Consider the following 7696-nt stretch of genomic DNA (forward strand, 5'->3'; position numbering starts at 1 on the left):
ATTAAATGACAATAGTTTTTGTTCTAGGTAGAAATTTTCAAGCTGAACATTCTAAAATGCATATTAAAGAGTAAAGAACTAAGAATAGACAGGCTATTTAGAAGGAAAAAGAAAAGAAGGAAAAGGAGGGGGTAAAGGAAGGGAAGAATGGAAGATATGCTCCATCTCTGATATTAGATCTTATTATAAAGCTAAAGTAATTAAGACAGTGTGATATTGGTATAGGAATGGACAACCAGATCAATGAAACACAAGACTGAGCCTGATACATGATAGTGATGGTATGACAGATGTGTGGGAAAGAGGCTCTACTCAATAAATAGAGTTGGGGGATGATAAAAAAAATGACTCTACAGGTGCAGAGAAATGGACATATACAAAAAATCAACTCCTGATGAATTAAGGACTTAAATATCAACATTAAAGATATAAGTAGGAAATATAAATATTATTCAATTTGAAAAAAAAATTATCAATGTTATGCATTTATCTTCTCCTCTTCTTCTGCTTTCCCATTTACCTTCACATCAAAAAGAATAAAATACTTAGGAATAAACCTACCTAAAGAGACAAAAGACTTATACTCTGAAAACTATAAGACAGTGATGAAAAAAAACAAAGATGACACAAGCAGATGGGAAGATATACCATGTTCTTGGATTGGAAGAATTGATATTGTCAAAATGATCTGTGTTACCCAAGCAATCTACAGATTCAGTGCAATCCCTGTCAAATTACTAAGGACATTATTCACAGAACTAGAGAAGAATATTTTAAAATTTGTATGAAAATGCAAGGGACCCCAAATAGCCAAAACAATATTTAAAAGAAAAACAGAAGTGGAGGAATCAGGCTTCCTGACTTCAGACAATACTACAAAGCTACAGTTATCAAAACAGTATGGTTCTGGCACAAAAAAGCAGAAATACAGATCAATGAAAGAGAATAGAAAGCTCAGAAATAAGCCCAAGCACCTATGGTTGACTAATCTATGAAAAAGGAGGCAAGAACATACAGTGGAAAGAAAATTTTCTCTTCAATAAATGGCACTGGGAAAACTGGAAAGCTACATCTAAAAGAATGAAATTAAAACACTACCTAACACCATACACAAAAATAAACTCAAAATTGATTAAAGGCCTAAATATAAGGCCAGATACTATAAAACTCCTAGAGGAAAACATAGACATAATGGCTCTTTGACAACATCTTGTTTAATCCACCTTGAATAATGACAATAAAGACACAGATAAACCAATGAGACCTAATTAAACTCGAAAGTTTTTGCACAGCAAAGGAAACCATTTTAAAAACAAAAAGAAAACACACAGAATGAAAGAAAATTTTTGCAAAAGAAGCAATAGACAAAGGCCTAATTTCCAATATAAAAATAACTCATACAACTCAACAACAAAAAAATAAACTACCCAATTGAAAAATGGGCAGAAGACCTAAATAGACATTTCTCCAAAGAAGACATATGGTTGGCTAACATGCACATGAAAAATGCTTAACATCACTAATTATTAAACAAGTGCAAATCAAAACTACAATGAGTTACCACCTCACACCAGTCAAAATGTCCATCATTAACAAGTCAACAAATAACAAATGTTGGAGAGTGTGGCAAAAAGGGTACCCTCCTTCGCTGTGAGTGGGAATGTAAATTGGTACAACCACTATGGAAAACAATATGGAGGTATCTCAGAAAACTAAATATGGAACTAACATGTGATCCAGCAATCCCACTCCTGGGCATCTATCTGGACAAAACTTTCATTGAAAAAGATACATATACCCCTATGTTCACTGCAGCACTATTCACAATAGCCAAGACATGAAAACAACCTAAACGTCCATTGACAGATGGATGGTTTAAGATGTGGCACCTATATACAATAGGATACTACTCAGCCATAAAAAAGGACAAACTAATGCCATTTATGACAACATAGATGGAATCAGAGATTCTCATACTGAGTGAAGTAAGTCAAAAGAGAAAGACAAATACCATCTGATATCACTAATTTGTGGAATCTAAAACATGGCACAGATAACCCTATCTACAAAACAGAAACATATTCTTTTGGGATGCAAACTGTTATATTTGGAATGGATGGGCAATGGGGCCCTACTGGACACCACGGAGGACTCTGTGTGATTGGATCATTTTGTTGTACAACAGAAATTGAAAAAACACTGTAAATCAACTATACTTAAAAAAAAGAAAAAATTATATGGTATAATCTAAGTTTTAGGTTATGGATAGACTTGACCTATTTGCTAAGGAATATGCAGTTTGGTGAAACTACTTAAAAAATGTTTTGTCACTATTGTCAATGTTGCACATTCTCATACTTTACATTCTAGACATTTTATTCTAAGGTATTTACCCAAGAGACAAGAAAAAACAGATTAAGTAAGACATTTAAAGATCACAGGAGATGGTAACATTTAGCTCCATAATCAGGGGGAAAAAAGATAATATTAAAAACCAATACAGAAATACAGAAATGAAAGCCAGTTCAAAACAGTAAGAATAGAACAGCTTAAAATAGAGTAAAAATGGATGGAAGTCCATAAACTTGAGAAAAAGTTACAGAAAAGTAGTTGGGAAATTTCAAAGAGATCAAAATTATTACAGAAAACTGGTACCTATGTTAAAAAAGACAAAGGATACCCATCTTTCATGTGATGGGTTCTCTTAAAAATAAAGAATAAAATAAATGAAACAAAATATATTCAAATATATAACTCAAACAACTTCCCCAAAATGTAAAGCAGGTACATGTAAAGTTTGAAAGGGCACCGTTTTGGAAAATTAATACAGAACTACACAGACAGGGACTTCGGTGAAGTCGCTGAACTTCCAGGATTAATAAAACAAAAGCGCTCAGAGATTTGACATTGTTTATAAGAATAAACTGATAACTCACAGCAAGTCCATCTAAATAGGGAATAAGGACTAAAAACAGTGGGAATTATGGTTACAGAAACGTGTAAATATGATAAACAACACTGTTGGACAGAATAATAGAAATTAGGAAATGAATATTCTTAATAATGAAATTAAGAGTAAATGTGATTAAATTGATTTTCTCATTTTTCATAGCAGAAGTTCAACATAATGTTAAATGTAGGTACTTCAGAAAATAGATTTATGAATATTGTTTATGATTATTGCTGTAACCACAGCAAGACCTAAGAATGTATTATAAGCTCTCCAGATTGTCTGAAGGAAATGCACACGTACACATAAACACATCAGCAAGAACAAAAAATAAAAATCATACATTTTAATGTTTTTCTCTTGCTTCAGATATAAATATGTGGATGTATTTATTCCTGTTTCTTATTGGCAATGCCTAGAGCAACATACCTCACAAAGTATATTCTCAGAAAATCCACATTATGTTGGAGGATATCAGGGTCACTTCAAGGCCCTTGATCCCATTGCCTGTACCAATTCCTCCCAAGATGTCCCACTGCCCCTCCCCCCCCCCGCCCCCGCCACCTACTACACTGGCCCTTCTACTCTCTGAAGTCTTGTAGATTCTGTTGTCTATGGCATCAGCCTTTAAATACGATTCCCATGTCAAAGAGACGATCTAATTGCAAGGAATCTGCAAGCATGAGAAGGTTACTTCCCCCGTCTGATTCAGTATCTTCTGTTGTATGATGCCCAGCGTTGCTCCTTCACCGTTTTCAGAGTACATGTCTTGCTTTGCTATTAAACTCTATGTTCAGAAAAACTTAACCTCTGGTCTTAAAAACCTTCTCTTTCCCATAACGTGTCAAACACTACCCCTTGCTCATAGGAAGGACTCTGTGATCAAGTATGATTGAATGAATAAAGGATTGAATGTTACAAAGTTGTTAACAGATTGCATATATTGGCCAAATATTCTGCTAATCACTTCACACGTGTTGCATAATTCAATCTTCTTAGCGATCCTATTTCTATTTTATGCTTGAACTAAGGTATTGAGAGAGTAATAAACCTGCCCAAACCAAGATTTCAACTCAGGCAATCTGGCTCCAGGCTTAACTCCTAGGCTGCACCACAGAGATGAAAGAGCAGCATGTGTTTTTCTGAATCTTCAATGGATTCATGGTATGCATTCAAAGATTTAGAGTACATGGGTCACTTCCTTCAGCATACCCAGCTGCACCTGCCCCAGGGAGCTCCTCCCCCTTTCAACAGGTGGAGAGGAATGGCCAGGGGTGGAGGGATGCTCAGTGAAGTGGATGACTTACAGGGTGAGGATGGTTTACAGTCCCAGGCATCACTTTTGCATAATAGCTCCTCTGAGAGCCAGGCCCACATGGGGCACAGCTGAACAGGCAGAAGAACCAACCTTTCCACCAACCTTCTCTTCCCCTACAGACAGCTTGGGAACTGAGTGCTTCCTACCCACTAGCACAGGGAACAGCCTGGGAGAGAACTGGGAGAAGGGGGCCTTGGGCCAGTCCCAGTTTTGAGGAACCAGTCCAGACAGTGAGTAGACTCTTACTTCCATGTGTCTAACAAGTAAATTGTGCCATTTGAGATCTCCTGAAGCTTTTGCAGTTCTATCAGAGAGTCATCGTTATGACTATAGAAATGCGTTTGTCTTCCAGAATTTTTAGTTTTCTTTTTATTTAAAATAAACCTAAAATCATTCATTCATCATTGAATCTCCCTCAGTGGCCAAAACATTATCACCAACTCCTTTCTGCTCCTGTAATAGCTGCCTGGTCTTGTTGTAGCACTTAGTAGATTATGATACAGTCTTTATTCCCCATTTCTCAATAGACTGTGTGCTCCTGGTATTACTCATCTCTGCAGCCCAGTGTCTGGAAGAAGCTGACACCAAGTAGACATCAATGCACTTGTAAAACAAGTAAAGGGTGAGTCAGCAGTCCAGTAAAATTAAAACTATGCAATAGAATTGAATCAAAGGGAACTGCTGAACTTTCTAACTGGAAAGCTGGTCTCCTAACTCATGATCTGGGGATAATTTCCAAAGTCGAAGCCCAATACTGAACTTAATATTGATTCAAGTAGAATTTGAAATGCAAGGAGATTGTGTATTATTCTTTGTGGCATTCAAGTCAACATTTTAATTAGTATTCAAAATGGCACCCAGTGTTACTTTATGTATGGCACATAAAATGGTACAACATATATTTTATGTATTTCCTGCATATATAGAATAATTTTTAAAAATCCTTAGCATACACGTATAATCATTTTGACATGATGGGGTATTTCCTTCTGATGTTTAATTCCCATGCTCATAAACCTGTGTGTAAACAGCTAGTTAGATAGCTAGATAGACAGAGCCCCCCAAAGATGTCCATGTTTAAAATACCCAGAAACTGTAACCATGTTATTATTATCATGCCGGGATTTACCTGATTATACCCAACTTCTCCCTATGCATCAGAGGTCTGGTACAGAAACTCTTGTCTCTTAGGGTGTCATTATTTTTGGACACTTACCTGGCAAAAGGACACTTGCAGATGTGATTAAGAACCTGATGTGAAAAGACCATCCTGGATACGCAGGGTGGGCTCAAAGTAATCACAATGGTCCTCATAAGAGGATCTGAGTCAGAGAAGGCGATGGGATGACAGAAGCAGAGGCTGGAAGGATGCAAAAGGGACCGTGAAGTAAGGAATGGGGGCAGCCTTTAGCAGCTGGCAAAGGCAAGGAACAGATTCTCTGCAGAGCCTCCAGAAGAAACAGCCCTGCTGGTCCATTTGGATGTCTAACCTCCAGAACTGTGCTATAATAAGATGTGTTGTTGGAAATTTTTTACAGCAGCAATATAAAATGAATAAAGACAGAAAGTATATTAGTTTCCTAGGGCTGCTGCAACAAATTACCGTAAACTAAATGGCTTAAAACAATGAGCTGTGCTCTCTCTCAGCTCTGGAGTCTAGAGGTCCAAGAGGAGATGTTGGCAGGACCATGCTCTTCCCAGACTCTCTAGGGAGATTCTTTCTTGCCTCTCTCTGGCCTCCAAAGTGGCCAGCAATCCTGGGCAGCTTTTGACTTGGAGATTTATCCCTCCAATCTCTGCCTTTGTCACAAAACGGCAATCTCCCTGTGTGTACGTGCCTTCTCGTGGCCTTCTTATAGGGACACCAGTCATGGCCTTCCTATAAGGATACCAGTCATTGGATTTAGGGTCCACTCTAGTCCAGGATGACTTTAATTTCACTAATTACATCTGCAAGGGGCTTATTTCCAAATAAAATTACATTCTGAGGGGCCAGGTAAACATGAATTTGAGAAAGATACTATTTGATTCTCTATAAATTGATTGGTAGGTAGATAGATAAAGAGAAAGATGACAAATAGATAAGTAGATAGGGCTACAGATAGATCAGTGGATAGATAAACACATTCTTTGACAATACTATTTTCATTATTCCATGATATTGTATTAAATACTTATAGCAAAATATATTTATTCATTTTGCCAGTAGCACCTTGTTACACTTTCAAGAGCATTGATTATTTTACTAGAAGACCTGTCTTCTTTTCCGAATGCCATGTTCTATGTGGGGTTCTGACAGACCAGGACAGAAATTGGCCTCAAAGTTACTCATGAAGGACGGTGGAAGGAACTGGAATGGCTAATCAAGAGAAGAGATGCCTCAGGACATACAGGGAGGGTATCTTCAAAGACGATTGTTACAACTATGTTGAAGAGAAATTAATCTTCTTCCCCCTCCACCCGAGGTGTTGAACTAAGGCAAACGGATCAAAAACTATTCCGAAGGAAAAAGTGCTACAATACTGATCTCACCTCTCTGGATTTTCTTCCTCTCTCAGATCTTGGACCTGAAATTTTTCACTCTTAGTAGTACTCCAGAGCCTTCCAGCAAATGTTTTCTTAACATCCTTGGCAAGAACTCTGAATGGTAAGAGTTTAAAAAAAAAAAAACTGTCAAGAATTGCTAAGTGTCTGAGATTGTGCCCTACTTGCAAATTAACAAGTTATCCTGTTATTGTTTCATGGATGCTTTAGATGATATCAGACTCCTGGGTTAGATACAAAGGCTGGTTTATAGCAATAGCAGTAGCCAGTGCATTATTTTCTTGACCAGTTTCTGAGTCCTAATTCCTACGAAGTGATGTGAAAAGGGCCGAGGATGCCTGCTGAGGCAGTGGTGCATGCCCAGAGATTAGAAACCCCCATCTTTTATAATGATGTCTAAGCAAGCCTGCCTGACCCTTGCCCTGGGAAGATATGTTACTGCTCTAGAAACAGACTTTAAGAGGTAGCCCACAACAAGTCTTGTCAGTATCATTGCCCACAGGATGTGCAGAAATGCAAGAAACCTATAGATATTTGCCTCTTGATAAGGTCCATTCCTCAGTTATTTTTATACCGTCTTAGTTTCCAGTTAATCCTCCAATGAGTTCACCACTACTTCAGCTACTTTGATTAATCTGACCAACAGAGGCTAGGACCAACTCCATTCAATTTGTCTCATACAGCATTTGGTAAGACTGCTATTAATAGGACTCCAAACAGCAAGATGAGATCAACCTTAAGTGTCAGCCTCATAGAGTGAAAAGCAGAGCGTGGACGAAGATGAAGCTGGAGAGGGAGGCAGGAGGCAGATAAGAAAGGGTGTTCTGTGATGCTCAGATTTCACTCTGCTGGTGAAGAAGAAGTGTTAAGGTGTTTAATGGGAG

The 7696-nt window shown here is 37.7% G+C and overlaps 1 long non-coding RNA gene across 1 annotated transcript; it reads left to right on the plus strand.

Annotated features, from left to right (window-relative positions):
- Window positions 1–4405: 4405 nt before the first annotated feature.
- LOC125126885 (uncharacterized) lies at window positions 4406–6893 on the plus strand. The gene is made up of 3 exons (XR_007134820.1): window positions 4406–4498; window positions 4796–4890; window positions 6827–6893. It is a non-coding gene; the product is annotated as an uncharacterized LOC125126885 (long non-coding RNA).
- Window positions 6894–7696: the final 803 nt, after the last annotated feature.

The sequence above is a fragment of the Phacochoerus africanus genome, chromosome 5 (genome assembly GCF_016906955.1).
Source record: "Phacochoerus africanus isolate WHEZ1 chromosome 5, ROS_Pafr_v1, whole genome shotgun sequence".
Lineage (NCBI taxonomy): Eukaryota > Metazoa > Chordata > Mammalia > Artiodactyla > Suidae > Phacochoerus > Phacochoerus africanus.